Here is an 11,004-nt window from a genome sequence, read left to right as displayed (position 1 = left end):
GCCAGCGCTAGAGGAGTGGGAATTCTGTCACAGAACGGGGAGAAGCCAAACCCACCGCTCCAAAAGGTAAGATAATTGTAATAAACCCCAGAATTAAGAAGTGGGCCCACGGCCTGCCACGACCAAGCGATTCTCCTCGGGCGGCCTCGCCGGGCCGCGGGAGCGACCGCAGCCAGCCGGGAGCAGTGGGAGGAGGAGGAGGAGGAGCGGAGGGAGGAGGCAGCGCTGGCAGCCGGGCGGGGAGGGGGCACGCGGCGCCGAGGAGGAGGACTAAGATGGCCACCAGCCGCCGCGGGGAGCGGCCCCGCTCCCTCCGCGGCCCCCTCGGCGCGGCCCGGCCTTGATGGGGCCGGGACGACCCCGGCGCCCGGACGGTGCAGCAGCGGCGGCGGCGGCGCCTCCCCGCCGGAGCCCGCCCGGGAGGAACCGTCCTCCCGGCCCGGCCCGCACCGCCCGGCCGCGGCCGCCGCGCCGCGTAACCCCCCGAGCCGAGCCCTGCTCGCGGAGAGAGAGCGCAGAGAGGAGAGCGAGGAGGGACGAACCGCCCGCCGCCCCCCCCCGGGCCGGCACAGCCGCACCGCCGGGACCTCGCTGCCCCCCGGTGAGTGCCCACTGGCGCTACCCGCCGCCTCCCGGGCCCCGCCGCTTTGTTGCGCCGTCGGCGGGCCCGGGGAGACCCGGCGCCCCCTCGGTCCGGCCGCAGGCCCCGCTCTCCAGGGATGCCGAGCGGCCGGGCCGGGCTGGTGGAGGGGGCGGCGGCGCAGGTGCCGGGGGCGGCCGATCATTGTCACTGCGCGGGCACCCCCCCCTCCGGCTCCAATGCAGGGGCTGTGCCGGGGCCGCGGCCAGGGGGGGCCCGCGGGAAGCCGGGGGTCGCCAAGGAGCCCCGCGAGCGCTGGCCCGCTCCGGCCGCCTTTGTTGTGCCTGGGGCGGGCGGATTTCCCGCGGGAGCCCCGGCGGGGTGCGGGAGGGGCCCGGCGGCCGCGGCCCTGGGGAGGCCTGCAGGGAATGTGAGGGGGTCGCCCCGGGCACTGGGCGGCTCACAGGCCGTGGGTCGGGTCGGCTTTTCCGCCCGCGTTTTATTTTGATTTTTCATGCGGGTACTGATTTTGGCGGCAGCCTCGAGCTGTCGACCCCGCGGTGCGGCAGGGACATTGAAGTTACAGAACCCGACAGGTTTGTCCCTGAGGACAGGGGAGTCGTGGCCCCTGGAGGGTTCGGAACATGGTGTTGAGGGGATTTGCGGGGCTGCTGAAGTACCTGCTCCTTGTCTTGAGCGTGGTTTTCGCCCTGCAGTTCTGAGAGGTGGTCCCCGCAAATGGAGAGGTTTGCATAGAGACCAGTCAGTAGTGCTGGGTGCTGAAACCCTGTGTGATGTTCACCTTGAAATGTTAAGACTGTAATTTCTAGCTGTGCCTGCATAGCAGAACACTTATGGAAGAAGTGCAAAGGACTAGATGTATTGTTTTGACCTAGAGTTTCATGAATGATTTAACTGAAATTTGCTAACTAGAGTAATTTGCAAGATTTCAGTGTAGACCTGTGAGTCCTGGCCTTATTTTAATGACTGAATTTTGGTTTCTTCGTAATCTTGCTTTGTGACGAGGTGCATGTGTGTCCACATATTGGACCATGAAATTTTACTACGAAAAACAAGTGGTGGCTTTCCTGTGAAGAGAAGTAATTTTTGCAAGTTGTAGCTAACAAGTTATTTTTCTTCACCAAAGCTGGGTTGCTCCCTGATGCCTGTGTATGCTTCTGTGCCCAGTTATGGCTGTACAGCTGTAGGATATTCCTGAGCTCACAGAATCCTATGGATCCAGTCAGGCTCTGCAGAGAGCCAGCTTGATTGCATCCTTGGCACATTTTGGTGACAAGCTAGCAGTGTCTTGAAGTAGGCTATGTGAACAAATTGTACAGTCTGTGTGAACTCACATTTCTGCAATATCTTATTCATCCTGCACCATTTTGGTAGACATACAGCATTTGAAGATATGAACTTACCTGCTGTGGGAACTGGTCAGTGGCAGTAAGCCAGCCAAGTCTTTCTTTGCTTTTGGGTTGTAGGCAGGCATTGTGTCCTGGAAATGTGTCCATGTTCATGTGGCATTGTGTCTTTGTTCCGTGGCCCTGCAAGACGTGCTGGCAGTCTAAATTCAGCTGCATGTTTGGACTGTGAGTGGGTGTCTCCTCACTATATGGTGTGGGCCTGTTGAGCTCATTTGGAGCTAGGTCTGGAATACTCAACACTGTTGATAACAAGGTGTTTTGGGTAGAAGAATCCATCAAATATCAGATTGGAGGATGGTGCATGGTATTCTTCACTCTGGTATGTGTTTGCTAGGAACTGAGCACATTTGCTTTTCTAGTTGGGCAATTTTAGGCTTCTAGACTTGGAATAAAAATGTAGTATGTTTTGGTTTTTATGGTCATATTGCATCTCTTAGCCAGCTGATTATCTAGTTAATCATGGTGCTGCAGTGACTTAGTATCTTCAGCACCCATTTGAAGATGTAATACAACATTTCTGTATCAAGGTTTAAGTAAGGGTGTATCCAGTCAGTTGTTTGTTTCCAGTTCAGTACATCAAGATCAGCATCTTGGTAGTACTGCTACCACACAGTACTAGGGAGAGAGAACAGGACTATGGGAAAAGAGTGCTTATCTTTTTGTTCAAAGTGGTAGCAGAAAGATGCTAAATAAAAAAATAATTATAGTAATTGGTAATTTCAACCTTGACATAACAAGACTACATTATCTTGTTGCATCTTGGTACTGGAGTGGTCTGAGAAAGTGATCTGACAGCTGCCTGTGTGGCTACTCAAGCCTTGGTACTTCATTCTGGTTTAGTGGAGCTAAACTGGCAGAAGTGTGCAAGGTGAGCAGGTCTTCAGGATGTATTGATGTGTGTTGCTTTTAGAGGAATTCAGCAGTGTGTTTCACATCCACCAACCTTGCATTAACTAATTCACAGTTTTCCACAAGTGTTCTGTGGGATTTTTAGCGTTCAGGAAACTTTCAGTGGTGCTATGTGTGCAGGGAATGGGAGTGAGTGTGGACAGATGTTCTGCTTACCCTTTGAAATGCTCAGGACTGTCATGAGATTCTTTGGAAACTTTGGTGTTGTAACATGGTGTTTCACTTCCCAAATGTTGATATTAATTGTTCTGTGGCTGGGGCTTGGGCATTCACTTGGGTTTCTGAAGATGCACTAAGCTGAAAAATGTAAAGAGAAGAGAGTGGTTCCCTCTTGGGTGGTTAAATTGACAGAGGACAAATCTGTTCATGTTAATTAGCAGTTTTGTTCATGTCTGTAAGTGATTTTCAGTCCCTATTGCAAAATAGTGGAAATACTGTTTCAGCAGTGGCCTTTGACTTGCAGGACTTCCTGCCATGAGGAAGTCTTGTGTCATTTGTCCAAAATAAACAGATTTTGAAGAGTTCAGATAAAATATGCTGTGAGAAACCATACATCTAAGTCACAACTTACCCCCTATTGCTTGCTTGCTTCTCTGATAATTAGTGTCATGGAAGTCTATTCTTATGATATGTTACTAGAATGTAACTTGAATTTTGTAACGGGAAATAGAATTTTCTGTTGGTCCACAGTACAATTTCTGGATGTGTGTAGGTGGAAAACAAATTATTTCCTCATGGCTTTAATATAGAAGCTTTCAACTTCGCTGGTTTCCTTCTTGATTATTTTTTTTCATGCTGGTGGTGTTGCTGATTGCAATAGTACACTATCGGAAGTGTCCAAGTTATGACAAATACATACAAATGTCAGTTTCTTTGATGTGCTTGGAGTGCTGGTTGCTTTAAAAAGTACTTTTTTTGTTACTTATCTGTCCTAAGTGACCAACAGCTTGAGTCTTTAAGCCTTCATGTGTTAAAGGACTGAGGTGCATTGATGTAAGATTGTCATATCTCCTAGAACAGCTCTCTTTAACTTTGTCATTTCATTTACAGTTTCATAATGCACGAGTAAAACTGTTTATCTTCTGTTGGAGGCTTTCATCCTGCTGCTGGGCTGTTCATACCTTGGCCAGGCTGGGGAGGACATGACTGTAAGGTTCCTGTGTGCATTTGTTTTAAGCCACTCTCCCACAGACAGTACAGAAAATGTTGCCATATCCTTTTGTTGGGTACAAAATCCTGCTGGCAGGATGTAACATTTTAACTGAAGTCATTGGTGGGGAGGTGAGAGCAGCTTCTTGGCTCAGGTGAGAGCACTGCAAGCTTTGCAGGACTGAGTATGCGTTAGTGGTAATCCAGCCTTGAGAGCATCTGTTTGGCAAGCAACCCATGTTTGATGAGGCAGTAGTGCAGGCTTTGGGTTTTTAGTCACCTCCCCTGTTCTTCTGGAGATCACAGGTAAATGTGTACAGCAGCTCCCTGATACAAACAGGGACTTGGTGCCTGCTGTGAGGACTGAATGGCAGCATCTTGCTGGGGGGGCATGGCATAGTCTCAGGTGTTGGTGTCACTGTTGGGGGAACTTTCTTATTCCAAGAGCTAGGAGCTCTTGGCTGGTATCAAGGCTTTCAAAACAAGTGAGAAGGGCTGCTTTGTCCTGTCCAAAGAAGGAAGAATAGGTCTTGTTCCTTTTCTGTTTGCTTTGGTCTAAGTATGCAGGAGGTTTTTTTTCTTTAAGTCTTTTTGAGTGAAGATGACCTACATCTTAAGTTTTTTCCCATGAAAGCTCTGGGGCAAAATTTTCTGATTTTTGTTCTGTGTGCAAATGTACAGTTGACATGATTTTTGACAATTGTGCTGATGTTTTTGAAATTTTGAATGACAGCAGGGAACATTTTTGGCTTTTTCTTATGGTGTAATTTTTTTTTCTCTCCCTACCTGTTGAGCAAAGCTGTGATAATGGATGTAAAACTGTACTGAGATTAGGAGAAAAAAAAGTTTGATGTTGTTTTGGAATTACTTTATTCCAGTGAGAGCTACATGCCATCTTTGGGATCTTTCTCATATGAGGGAAGAGGGACTTGACTGCTTTGCTGGTTTTGGTGTTTCATCACTACCCTGTGATGGATTTCTGCCTGTCTTAAGCATGTGACTTGTAATGCTTCTCACATATTGCAGAATAGGAACAGATTTGCAGAACTTGAACATGTAGAAAAATACCTTCTGAAATTTCAAATGCAGTTGAACAGTGTTGTGCTAGGAAAGAGGGAATTGTGTGGGAGCCATAAACAATAAGGGATGTTGAATGGTATGAAGGCAAGTGGCTTCTCATTTCTGGGCAAATTTTAAGACGTGTCAGTGAAAGATGAGATGGATGCATCTGAATTATAACAATAAGAAATGAATTAATAGGATCTTTAGTTCTTACACTTTCACAAATATTGTTATTTCCATGTGTTTTTATTACAATATGACATGGAAAAAGCTTTGATCAGTTTGGCTAACCTAATGTACAGACAATAATAAATTTGAAAACACATAGAAGAAGTGGATATTCCAGGTGGCTTATTTCATCCCTTTCTCTCTTGCTCTACAGATTTTTTTTTGTTGCGCTGTAAGCATGTAAGAGATAAATCCCTGCTTTTTCAGGCTGGGTGAGTGTTCATCAGTTCCATTACCATTCATGGGTAACTTAAGCTTCTTTTTCTAATTCTAAGTCATCTACCTTAGGAGAGTCAGACCCATTTAACGATAAAGCTGGTCCCTCTATTGAATCATACATTTTCTTACTAATGGCTGTGACAGTTTTGATTTTGAATTTGCATTTGAGGATTTGTAGTGAAGGATTTCAGAATTAAGGGGGAGTTAGCAACATTGATCCTTATCTTAAACGAGATGTATCAAATATGCAAATGGGGAAAAAAACCCCAAACCTTCAGAGCTGACAATTTGGTAGTGCAAAGATAGACACATGGCTAGAAGGAGAAGATACTCCTACACGTTCTTAGGTGTTTTGGGTTTTTTTGGGGTCTTTCAATTTTGGAATGTGATGACTTCAGTGAGAGTGTGGATCAGTAGCTCTTGAGAAAAATGTACATCTGGCTTTCTATTTTACTGCAGCTTTTGTCAGAGTGATCACCATGCATTGGGTATGAGAGAGTAGCTCTACCTAGCGCTACTTTTCTCAGTATCATTCTGCCAGGTGGAATGTGGGTGCAAGTGAACCATCTTATGTTACCAGATGATTTATTATTTTCCTCTGAAGACATGGTGAAAATCTCGGTGTTGTCCAAAGCAGGATGGTTTGATTTGTGTGAATAGGTGATGGCATGTTGCTTCAGAAAGTGGAATGCATTTGAATGCCATGGTGATAAATAGTGTTGCTTTTTATCCCTGGTTCTTGTTGAGAACCAAAATCTGAGCTCACAGATTGGCTGTAACAGGAAGAGGGGGTTTGTACAGCAGGAACTTCCGAAAGTCTGTGTTTGGTTATTTGGCACTGTAAGCATATCCTTTTTTTGTTTAATTTGAGATAAGGGGAATAGAAGGAGAAATTGCAGGGCTAAGCAAATGCTTAGGGTATCCAGAAGATATGTTGTTTAAAGGACAGAGAGGGATAAAATATGCCAAAACATCAACTTGGGTTGGTAATAAAACTTTCTAAAGACTTTTAAAGTGCTTAGATGATGGGCAATCCCGAAAGGGAGAAACACTGTTCAGAGTGCCTTAGGTAAAGTTCCCTGAGAAGGTTAATCAGATGTAAGTGCACTTGGCATAATGAGCCTGAGCTTTTGTCTGAGGTTTATTAGACCAGTGGGGAGTATCAGCCTGTGGTAGAGAGCTGTTCTAGGGGAAGCTTGTTTTTATGATACGGAGGCATCAGTGGCAGTACCAGTTCACGTGATTCCTGCAGCCAAAGTATGCAGAGAGGGGGGCCAGTGATGCATGGAAGCAAGCTCAGAAATGATACTTAGGTTTAGGGGAAAAACCCCAAGAAACAAACAAAAAAACCACCCCCAAAAAGCCTCAACAAAACCCCCTAAAACAACAAAAAATCAAACTGAACAGTTGCCTGAAGACAACCAAAGGAGTATTGGAACCAAGAGACAGGAATTCACCACCTTGATAGCATTCAGAGTGCCATTGATGGTCTTAGGATTTGGTTCTGCATTTGTATGCTTGCCAAGGCTTGTTTACTTCTAATGGGATTTTAAGGAGGTCCTTGGGTCTTCAAGCGAGAGCCAGGAACGAGGTGAGGCCTTAGTTTGTATTTGCATGAGTGCACAGAGTACAGAATGTATCACATGGCAGAATGACAGACAAAACAGCTGAAGAGTGCATTTCTTAATGTAAAAGTTGGGCCTTTTGTTGTTCTCAGAGTTGAAATGTCATGGTGTAGGCCCTCCAGTAGTGAGATTGTCTCAAATTACGGCTTTTAAAGCATTGAAAGCACAAAGCAAATTGATTTCTTTTTTGATTTTGAGCCTTAAGCATGCAGTTGTCATTTTTTCCCCACAACTGTGAGGGTTACGTCATCTTTGGAATCTTCACATGGCAGAATTCTCTGAGCTGGAGTGCCACAGGTATGAGACTGAGAAAGCTGTGATCAGAGCTGGTAATAGTCTTGCCATCACTGGTTTCCTGTCTGATAAGGTGACTGAGGAGGAGTGGAATTTATTTTATTTGGGAGTTTCTTTATGCTTGCAGCAGAAGAATGCCTATCTGAACAGGCAGAAGTAAACATTTGTTATAATTTTATAAGCAGTCATGTGGAATAGGCATAGAAACCGTTTTGGTATTGCATCACAAGTTAAATACTAATACTTGAGTCAGCAGTTGAGCAGTGAGCCACAGTACAAATGTAAAAACAAAGTCTCTATGGATGTGGTCTAAGAGAATGATAATTTGCTTGTTAATTAGGTTTGCAAAAGTTTCTTTTTAACAGTTCTGAGCAGTGAGCCTAAGCTAGTGATGAATACTTAATTTAGCTTTTGAGTGGGTCATGAAGTAACCAGGGAGTATCTTCTCAAGCTTTTCATTATTAGATTAGAGTGTGTAAAGCAACATGTCTTTTGTTGACTGTAGCAATTTCTGGAGACAGAAGTATTTTGCTTGCATTTCTTTCCAGCAACATAGCCATGCTCCCAGCAGTGTTGGATCAAGACAGGGGAGACCATGGCTTCCCTGCTGTCTGTTGAAAGCCCTTGTAGTTCAGCTGGTGGTGTTTTTGTACAGACAGGACTCTGGATGTGCTGTATAAGTAACAGGATTTTTTTTCAATTACTTGTATAGTGTCAGGGTTTATCCCCAGCTGGTAACCAAGCCCCGTGGAGCCACTTGCTCACTTGCACTGTGCCAGGAATGGGGAGGGAGTCAGAATTAAAGCTGGTAAACTTGGTAAAAGCTGGAAAACTTGTGGGTTGAGATCAAGGCAGTTTAACAGGGAAAGCAAAAGCCACACACACAAGCTAAGTGAAACATGGAATGGATTCCCTGCTTCCCACGGGCTCATCAGCTTTCTCCAGGAGAGCAGGGCCCCATCATGGATAACCATTTCTTTGGAAGACCAACACCATCACTCCCCTTTCCTTCTTCCCCTCAGTTTGTGTACTGAGCATGAGGTCATGTGGTCTGGAATATCCCTTTGGTCAGCTGGGGTCACCTGTGTGGGCAGTGTCTCCTCCCACCATCCCATGCATCCTCAGCTTCCTTGCTGGTGTGGCTGGTACAAAGGGCAGAACAGGCCCTGGCTCTGTGTAAGCCCTGCTCAGCAATAACAAAAACATCTCTGTGTTATCAACCCTGAGTTCAGCATAAATCCAGAACACACCCCCATAGCAGCCACTCTGAATAAAATGAACTCTATTCCAGCCAAAATCAGCACATAAACTTCCCTGGTATGAATTGGGATAGCCTACTGATCAGTTAAACCCTAAAGTCATAACTTGTTTTTATTTCAGTAAAGCACATAGGTGTATATTGTATGCTTCAAATACAGATGATGATGTGAATGTTTAGGTTTTTGTTTGTTTGGGTTTGGTTGAGGTTTTTTTCCTCCTTTTTAATAAAAGGAAGCAGAGGAGGTGTGTGTACTGCAAGTAATGTACTTGGAAAAATCTTTTTAGTCTAGCTATGTGTCTTTGCATTGTGATCTTTCTTTAGAGGAGGAGATCAATATAGTTGATGTTTATCTGAAGTAGCTCAGATTGAGTAGAGAATATACCAAGGTGAGGGTTTAGGTTCCTCTGGAACAAACAGAATAAATTTAAAAGATGAAAACGCTCTTCCACTTTCCTGTCTGTCCTCTTTTCCATGATCATTTGCAGGATGAAGCTGAACTTGCCACCTGAGTAAGGATAAACATTTCAAATGAAAACATAATAGCACAAAGTATGAGAATAAGCTTATTTAAATAGTTTAGGAAAAGAAAAGGATACCATCATTAGTAGATGTTCATATTGTGTGGAATTCAGCCTAGAGTTGTCTTGTTGCATTAAGCTGGGGGTTGTGATGCTGAAGTGGAAGTCCCTAGACATGCTTGTTGTCTGCCTTTAAAATACTCACAATGAGTAGGGAAGTGGAGCACCTCAAGCACTGCGGGGTCGTAGTAAATTGAAATGCATTTTTTTGACTTGGGTTCAACAGACTGCTGCTGTCTCTGAATACTCATCTTTATTATGTGATGTGAGGAAGGACTCATCTTAAATCTTAAGTTCACCTGGAAAAGTTTGAACACACCAGACAAATTTTGGTTGGAAGGGACATCTGTAATCATGCTTGAAGCAGGACATTTGCGGAGGTTGGGAACATGGTGTTTAGAGGCCTGACTTTTTACAGAAAGAGGTAAGGGTATGGGACAAGCTTTTTTATGCTTTAAATAGCAAATGAAAACATGGGAATATTTCATGTCCACTGTGAAGCCCAGTGGCAGATAGGCAGAGAGTGATGTTTTTTTCTCTTCTTTATTTTTCCCACATGATACTGAAAATAGTAAATAGTAAAATAATTTTTAATGTGATAGGCTATGAAAGACTGGATATTTTACTGTAACTGTTTTTTTTCTCCACTTGTGGGCTTGTAACTGGTCTGTTGCTCAGACTTCTGTGTTTGCCCTTGGAGTGGTGGGCAGCAGTGATGTGCCAGCAGCTGTGAGGTCCCAGCAGTGGCTGAGGGAAACCTTGTTGAAAAGTGAGCACAGCTTGCAGAGGGTTCTTACCTCTACCCAGGAGAAAGCAAGCTGCTTTTGTAGATTTAAACAAATTAATTACAAACAAGTGCCCTTTGACCCTTTTACTTGGCTTAGGGTGTGTGTTCAAAGAAATGAGCCTGCACTTAATCAGGTGGAGAAGGACAGGAGCTTGATCAGGAGCACCCTGACTCGACTGAAAGTTTACTATTAACTTGGAACATGTAAAGAACATTGGTCAGAAGTCACACTTTCTTGTTAAAGCATTAAATAATGTTGGATGAGAAGTCTCTGAACAACCCATCTTTTTAAAAGAAATGCCCTGTTTGGGGTTCATGAATGGCCTTGATATTTAAAGAAGAAAAGTAGGTGCACAGTGGTGTGTTTTCTTACTAATGTATGAAGACTGTCTTTGAGTAGTTTTCTGTATAAATGTTTCAGGAAGATTGCTCTGTCTACATGAATGGGAAATGGAGGCATCATGAAAACTTTTATTTTTTTCTATGCTATTTTCTCTTTAATTCAAGTATTGCAGTTATTTTTTAGTCTGGACAAGTGGTATTTGTTTGCATGTATCTTGAATTTTGTAGAATTCTTTTCACCTTCTTTTAAATTTTGTTTGTATGGTGATGTCCAGTTTGCCAGTTAACAAGCAAAAATCTACCAATAAAAAGTAAAACCAGCAAAATAGGTCCCTTTCCCTCTGTCCCTAGCTTCTTTATTAGCAACATGTAAGTAGGAGAAGAAAAGCTGTAGTCTGACAAACAAGACAGGAGGATTTTGCTTTGACCATTTTACTGTAACTCTTAGTGTTTGGATTAAAAATAAGTTGTGTTGCCCTCCAGCTCTCTCCTCAGATACTGTTAGAATAATGCTTAGGCTGAGCTGTGTGGAGTGTATGT

General features: G+C 44.4%; 1 protein-coding gene across 9 annotated transcripts in view; it reads left to right on the top strand.

The window, feature by feature from the left end:
• Positions 1 to 243: 243 nt before the first annotated feature.
• Positions 244 to 11,004, top strand: part of WDFY3 (WD repeat and FYVE domain containing 3) — a 153,170-nt gene continuing 142,409 nt past the window's right edge. For 8 of the 9 annotated variants that reach the window (XM_030947533.1, XM_030947540.1, XM_030947538.1 and 5 more), the window contains exon 1: positions 244 to 601. The gene's annotated coding sequence lies outside the window, so the exon portion shown is untranslated. The remainder of the gene's footprint in view (positions 602 to 11,004) is intronic. The other variant, XM_030947541.1, reaches the window with a different exon arrangement.

This window comes from Camarhynchus parvulus, chromosome 4, assembly GCF_901933205.1.
Source record: "Camarhynchus parvulus chromosome 4, STF_HiC, whole genome shotgun sequence".
In the NCBI taxonomy this organism is placed as follows: Eukaryota; Metazoa; Chordata; class Aves; order Passeriformes; family Thraupidae; genus Camarhynchus; species Camarhynchus parvulus.
Note: the sequence above shows the minus strand (reverse complement) of the source record. Positions and strands in the feature narration are given on the sequence as shown.